At 40.4% G+C, this 7,654-nt stretch overlaps 1 long non-coding RNA gene across 3 annotated transcripts; it reads right to left on the minus strand.

Moving 5' to 3' along the window:
* Nucleotides 1–3,197: 3,197 nt before the first annotated feature.
* LOC145637923 (uncharacterized) lies at nucleotides 3,198–7,257 on the minus strand. Of its 3 annotated transcripts, XR_014114544.1 has the most exons (6): nucleotides 6,889–7,257; nucleotides 6,059–6,191; nucleotides 5,870–5,957; nucleotides 5,627–5,770; nucleotides 3,738–3,806; nucleotides 3,198–3,634 (listed from the first exon to the last, which is right to left on the minus strand). It is a non-coding gene; the product is annotated as an uncharacterized LOC145637923 (long non-coding RNA). The 3 variants fall into 3 exon arrangements; XR_014114545.1 differs by lacking the exon at nucleotides 3,738–3,806 and having other exon boundaries at nucleotides 6,059–6,181; nucleotides 6,889–7,251; XR_014114543.1 differs by lacking the exon at nucleotides 3,738–3,806 and having other exon boundaries at nucleotides 6,889–7,249.
* Between the last annotated feature and the right edge of the window lie 397 nt (nucleotides 7,258–7,654).

Consider the following 7,654-nt stretch of genomic DNA (forward strand, 5'->3'; position numbering starts at 1 on the left):
GCGACCAACCCTCTCCTTGGCTCTCTCGGCCTCCTGCTTGGCCTCATCCAAGGGCTCAAGTTTTTCCATAAGTCCCTTGTTCTCGGCCTTAAGCTCGTTGATCCTCGTCCGAGCTGCCTCCAAGTGTTGTTTCACCTTCAGGTTTGCATCCGCCTGGGAATACATCATATCAAGTGTCAATAACTCATTTTGAGAAATTTCAAATTGAACTCTGTCTAAAGCGGAGGCGGCCCGGGCATTAGCAGTCGTTACCTCTTTGGACTTCTCCAAGATTGGCTTCTTAAGCCCTTGAACGCGCAGCATGGCCTGCATCCGGATAAAGGGGCAAACGATTAATATCAGGCGGATAAAGTTATAACTTGTAAAAATCTTTTACCAAGTTGTTACCTCGTAGAGAATCTCCAAGATGCCATCCAAGTTCAGGTTGTCGACTCCTCGGACAGATGCCTTGTCCTCTGGGTCGAGTGCTCGAATCATCTCCCTGGCCATCTAAAAAACAGTCGGCCTCTCAGCAGGAGCTGTAGATGTCAAAAATACAAGTTAAGCATAGGTCGAATGGTCCGCATCTTTGCAAAAGTTTCAAGGGGAAGTAGCCTTACCATCCGGCTACTCCTCCTCCTCCATGACGGGCTTCTTCCCGTCTCCTGCTGAACCGGCAGCAGACTTGAGTGTCTTGCCACTCTTCGATACCTGTTGGGCATCCGGCTTGCTGATCCCCCTATAAGCTTCGAGACGGGAGGAGTTGTCAGCTCCCTTCCTTGGCTTATGGGCGATATGTTTCCTCTTCTTGCCAGAGGCGCCCACGTCTCCAACCTTAAGTTTCTGCACCTTAGGGTTTGGAGGGAGAAGGCTTGGTAAAACCACCCTATATCCATAAAGAATAGTCAGCAACCATGAGAACTGAAACGAAATCTTGCCTTAGTAAGATAGGCTTTTACCTTGGGAGTTCCGCCTGTTCTTTGATCATCGTTCGTCCGTTTAAGAACGTTCGAATGATACATTGCTGCAGCAGTTACAGCCGAATTCTTTGAGGCCGAGAGCTTCTCCATAGCTTTCTCTGCACAAAGAAACATGAGTTAGAAATCTACAAGCAAAGTCTTAAAATAACTAAGGCATTACAAAATGCAAACGACCGACTACCTCTCGGCATCTCTGTACTCAGCCCGCAGGCGGCAAAGTACACCCCATCTGAAAGCCATTCATAACAGGGAATGTAACTTTGGGGGGTGACCTCCTTCTCCCCCGTCTGTTCGTTCGTCCGGATGGACAACTAGAACAGACCTCGGTCAAAGATCTCCCCCTAGGCTCGCCTAAGGAGAGGCGGCAGGGCTTTCTTTCCAGCCAGGAGGGGCGGATCCTTGTTCCACTTGTTATATTTGTCATTCAGGCGGCGGTCGGGGAGTGGAAAATGTAAAACTTAGTCCTCCAGTCCTTCCACTTGGACTCCTTCCCGATTGCCATCATGTACCCTTTGCAAGTGGACAAAGTGTACCAGCCTTCGCCACCTGTTTTCGGCGCTCGGCTTAGGTAGTGCATGTGGGCAAACGCCTCAAAGATGGGATCCACCTCCAGCATTTCACATGCGGCAACATATCCGATTATGTTAATCCATGAGTTCGGGACCAGCTGCCAGATACCCAGTTGGTATCCATCAAGAATTCTCTCCACTGCCGGATGAAGAGGGAAGTGAAGACCCGCCGGAATGGTTGCCTCATAACAACCAAAGCTTTTATCATGGTAGCTGTCCAATTTCGGCCAGGTGACCGTATCTACGGCATCCGGCACAGAGAGAAGAAAGCCATGTCCCATGACATGCTTAGAGATGAACTTGGGCGGGTCACTTTTCATTGTGTCCCGCCTGCCCTCGAGAATTTAATGATAATAGGGAGCACGCTCCCGGCTGGTGAGTAGCATGCGGCTCGGCCCATCCCTCACCCCTTTCTACAGACAAGGATTCCCTTGCCGTGCTTATTTTAGCTCGTGCCTCCTCCAAGTTATCGGAGGCACTAACAGAAGATGACGAGGCCGAGTTGTCATCAGAGCTCTCGCCAGAGCTGAGGGACTGCCAGCTGGTGCCATCAAGGTCCTCCCTCAGCCCCTCTTCCGACGCCTGTCCGGAAGGCTCGGGTGCCGACTGATTCTCAGCCTCCCATAAGATAGAATCGCTAAGGGTACCACTTGAGGTTTGGGAGTGGTAATAAGTAGGAGTTGGAGGGGGTTCAGAAGAAGGGCTTAGAGGATGATCTCGAAGTTGACTAATAGGCGCCCTAATGAAGCCGTCTGAATATACTATGGACCCGTCCGAATGATAGAAAGAACCATCTGAGTTATAATGTCTGGTCGTTCTTTTGGTTCTGGCCATGGTATCCTGCACAGACACAGAAACAGTCGGATTCAAGGAAGTTCGTAAAGAAGGGTCCACGAGCAAGCATGCGGCACCGCTAGTTCTAGACTCAGCCGTCCCCGGTGACCAGCTGGTCACTATCCAATGCCGTGCCGTGTGCATTTGGGAAACCATTTTCGAAAAACAAAAATGCAAAGAAAATAAGTAAAAAAAGGGATCAGGCGGTTACCTTAGAAGAAGGTAACAAGAGGCGTCGGTCTGGGGCGTCTGTTGAGCAGGCGAACTAGGATGCTGAAGAAGTCAAAGTCTTTGCAAGTCAAATTTAAAGATTCTCCCAAAGATTCACGCAAATGTGAATGCAAGGGAGGTCAACCTTTCTATTTATAAAGGGGGGGTAAAATGTTCCAAGGTAAAACCCTAAAATAGAGTGAACAGTAAAGTAAATTTATTGGCCATTAATGGCCTGATGCTTGTCACAAGCGTCACGTGCCGAGCGCGTGACCCCTGTGAGGGGAAAATGTTTTGGGTATTTTATACCCGGCCAAGTGGCCCAATAAGAACCTGACATGTGTCACTGGAAGGGACGCCACGTTGGACCTTCCAGATGGTGACACGTGTTAGACCACTAGTGGAAAAAAGGTCATCCATAACGGGCAAAAAGAGCCCATCCGTAACGAGCAGCGTCCGTTACGTATGTGGCCGTTACGAATGGCCATTGTTATTTGTAACGGGCACCGTCCGTTACGAATAACGGGGTTATTGGTAACAAGCAGATTCTGCCCGTCACGAATACTGTGAGATTCAATTAAAAAAAAAATCCAGCACATGCTGGACAGCTAGCTAGCTTACACAATTATTTTATCAGTCAATATATATATTTATTTATTTTATACAAGTATAGTATACACTTAATAATTACAGAGTAATATACAATCAGCAATTTAATTATTTCCTAATATAACTAAAACTAAAAACAAAGCAAAAGAAAATCTCAAAACAAAGCAGCTGCTCACAAATGAACACACTACATTCTAGAAGCTACTCTCAGATTCCCTGAAGCAGCTGATTAGGTAAGCGATTGGCTTTAGAATTTGTATAGTGTGGTGAAGCTTTGGTGATGTGCATACAAAAGTAACGAATGAGCCCTCGGACATGGACTCCATCTGCAAAGCCATGAACAACTACCACTTGAAAAAGATAGAACGAACACTCTACTCGAATAACATTGCGAGAACCAAAGAGATTTGGTATGAGATTCCAGAGATAGCTGCTGCAACAACTCTGCTGCATCTGCAACATTACAAAACAAGAAAGCATAGCAAGCAATGAGAAAAAATAAATGCATAACTGCATCTTGAAAGACTTGAAAAAATAAATAGAGATAACATATAACCTATGAATGGTTCTGAGCAAAATCCACACATCCTCGAAATTAGCCACTTTTCTCCTATACTACAAGAATCTATAAATAACAATTGATCAGGCTCATTCAAATTAGCATCAATGCAAAACATGACATTCAGAAAAGGCAAGCAAAAAAAATATATATATAAAAAAATAAAAAATTAAAAATAAAAACAAAGTTTAATCACATAAAACAAGACTTCTAAATTGTGACTTATATAAATAGCATTTGGTACTCAGCAAGTGGACATTAGAAGTTTCGAATTAGAATAATGGGACAATCAAATAGTACTCAACAGTTTGATATTGATCTCAATGAGGCAGGGAGACAACAAAGCTGTAGCAGTTTAAATGTTCTAATTTAGGCTTTGTTATAATGTTCTGATTTTCAGCTCTGAAGTTCAGCTTTGCTTTTAGTTTTGAACTTCAGATCTGAAATTCAGCTCTGATTTCAATTCTGAAATTCAGCTCTAATTTCAGTTTTGAATTTCAGTTCTGATTTTTAGTTCCTTTATTAACTTTTTTGGGCTTTACTTAATCAAATATACTTAATTAAATATGCTAGTATAAAATATAGTCTCTGCCTCTCTAATAATGATTCAGAATATCGACCCATGTGTGAATTCTTGAACATTATCCGTACATGTAAAATCAATGACATAAAATGATGTAATTAAAGAAAATTTCAAGGAGTGAAATATGTCATAACATGCTCATTATGATGATTAATATGTCAAATATGTACCCATGCCCGTGACAGACAATATTAATCAAGTCTAACATTGTGCTAAAAGAGGTTTCATGGACTACTCTTAATTTTATTAAAAATATGTAACACTCTTAAGATAAGGTTATTTTCCCAAATTTCCTCATCCTATCACTTTTTCACCATTTAATGATTATTTAATTATGGAAGCAGTAAAAGACATGCATCTCGGCCAAATTATAATATGAATTCCTTGTTTTAGGAACATTAGTATTCTTGAAAAGGTGACTATAGCAGAGTAACCTTACAAGATTTTTATATAGAAAATTAAGTACATAAGCAAGTACATAAAACAATTATAAGAATTAAAGTAACAGCTAATTCTACACATATTATAAGTACATAGATTATAGTTGTGCTAAGTTCCTACATGTTTAAGTGAACAATGTAAGAGCACAAACACCTCCACTTCTTTCAGAATCGCTATGCATAATTAAGTGAACAATGTAAGGGCACAAACAAAAAGCTCTCCTTCAAACTAATGAAATGGCCTGGGGAAAGGGAAGCCACCCAATCACTTTTTTTGTTCAACCCACAATAAAACCAACATATATGACACATCCCTGAGCAAGGCACCAGATCAAAACAGAAGAAACATACGTTAACCACCACCAAGGACCTTATGAACAGGCTTATCTCTACCAAAAAGACGATAATTCTTAGACTTCAAAGAAGGAGCAGATTTATCGTCATTCGGAATTGGAAGAAGAAGAATCATGGTAAAAATTACATACCAGTTGGAGCTCATAAAGCAAGCACAATAAGGAAAAAAAAATGGGGCAAATGACTGCTAAAATTTATCAGTCTACCTATGCAAAAACACTAGAGAACTTTTTTTTTTTGTATTAAGCATTAATCAAGAAACATGTAAACTTTTTGTAAAATCAAATATAGTGCTTGTTGAACATGAATACACTGTCAAGCTAGCATATTATCTAATTTGACTTTTGACTGTACTAGCCAATAGAGAATTAGGTAAGCAACTCCACCTACTTGATGAGGAGCAACTAGAATCAGAGAAAACCCAAAAGAATAAAACAACATATGATTTGCTTAATTTTTTTGTGATGATACCGCAATATACCATACATAATCAGCAATCATGTACTTACTCATATTTTCTAGCGAGAATCCGCAAAACAAACAGAGCACCATAGACCTACTGATCTTGCAAATTATGCTTCACCTAGTGGCCAGGCCACTGCTCAGGGTAATCAACATGGATAATTGTTTTGAGGCACTCGCCAAACTGCACCCTACAAATGGCAACCACAATAAACATCAAACGCCCTTCAAAATTGAAATTTGGATATGATAGCTCACATAGATAACAATAGCACAACAAATAGCCATACCTCAAAAGCGGTGGAACTTGAACCACAAACACAAGGATATTTTCTCTTACCAAGGCTTTATCAGCCGGTGAGATCTTTGATTGCTCCTCTGAAATTAAAAATAAAAATATAACCAAGCATACAATATCAATATCGAATCAATATCGAATGACCGAGCTATGACAATTAAAGTCAAAGTCTTAACCGTACCACTACACGAAAGGAAACGAACCGGGATCATGATCGAGGCGACCAATTCTTGGCAATAAAGTTCTTGAAATGAATACTAGCAACCTGTCTCACTGCCATATCGCAATACCCGTCAAATATTATCTGTAATAGCCTGACCATATCATAGATAGAATGACTAACATTGCAATAGGATCATAGATAGAATGACAAACATTGCAATAGCTTAACATATTATCTGTTCTTGATAAAATATAGAAATGCATAGATAGGATCATATATAGAATGACTAACATTGCAATAACTTAACAAATTATCTGCTACCATCTGTTTCAGGGACTAACATATATAGTAACATTTGATACATAGCCAAATCCAAATCGAAGGCAGACTCTAAAGTTCTTTTAAAAAAAAATAAAATAAAATCAGAAACTAGTGATTCAGATCAGTGCAAGGATTGAAAAATGCAAGTCATACGCTTAACAAAACTCGAAGAACCCTAGAATTAATCAACATGCCATATCGGGTTTCTTAGTTCTCTCTATAAACAAAAAAAATTAAAAAAAAAAATTCGGCAATCAGGTATTAATCGACAAAGATGAACAAAATTCATTACTGATTGCATGTATTACTCGTTTCTATTGAAGAACATATTTTTTTAGATTTATTATTCGTGTAAACATACAAAGCGTAATCGAACCATACAAATGCCAAAAATGAATCAAATACAAATTGCATGTTGAAAAAAATAAAGCAAATTAGAATTCACAAGAACAAATTCAAGAATTTAAACAATTAGATGCCCAGAAATCAATTCAAGAAGAGGAAAAAACAATTGAAGGACTTCTTACCTCAAGATCTAAAATGGTTGAAGTTTTAGGCAAAGATATACCAAATTATAAGAATTGTTCTTCAGTAGTTTTTGACAATTCGCCGCTATCTAGATCCAATATCTAGAATTCACTATAAGAGGAACAACAAATTAACACTGATTTCTTTTTCTTCGCATTGTGCACCGCCCGTAATAAAATCTTCGAACACTTTTTCACATACCCATCAACCATAATTTCTCTGTAAGAGCTTAAAAAGAGAGGAGGAACAAGGGGTAGGAGGACGGAGGACGGAGGAGGAGAGAAAGAGCACAAGTGTTTAGAAAACTCATATTGATGGAGGAGAGGAGAAAGAGGCTGGTGAATGACGGGGAGGAGAGGGGAGGAGAGAGAGAGGGACTGATGAGAGAGAAAGAGGGTGACGGCTATTAGGTGAAACCCTAAAAAGCCAAGTACGGGCTCCTCTCATCAGTTGGGCCTGTTACGTGTAATATAGTATTCGTAACGGGCAAAATAGTGTCCGTTACGAATACTTATTTATTCGTAACGGGCACTAATTTGCTCGTTACAAATATCTTAATTGTAACGGGCAAAGCTTTGCCCGTTACAAATAGCCTGTTACAAATGAGATTTTTTCCACTAGTGGACGGATACAGCTCTGATTTGGGGTACTTGATGATCCCAAGTGGACCAATAAGAGAGCGACACGTGTCGCCCTAAGAGACGCCCAAATGGCCTCTTAGGATGTGCGACACGTGTCACTCAGATATCACCTCTGAAATGGCGG

The sequence above is a fragment of the Chenopodium album genome, chromosome 7 (genome assembly GCF_948465745.1).
Source record: "Chenopodium album chromosome 7, dcCheAlbu1.1, whole genome shotgun sequence".
In the NCBI taxonomy this organism is placed as follows: Eukaryota; Viridiplantae; Streptophyta; class Magnoliopsida; order Caryophyllales; family Amaranthaceae; genus Chenopodium; species Chenopodium album.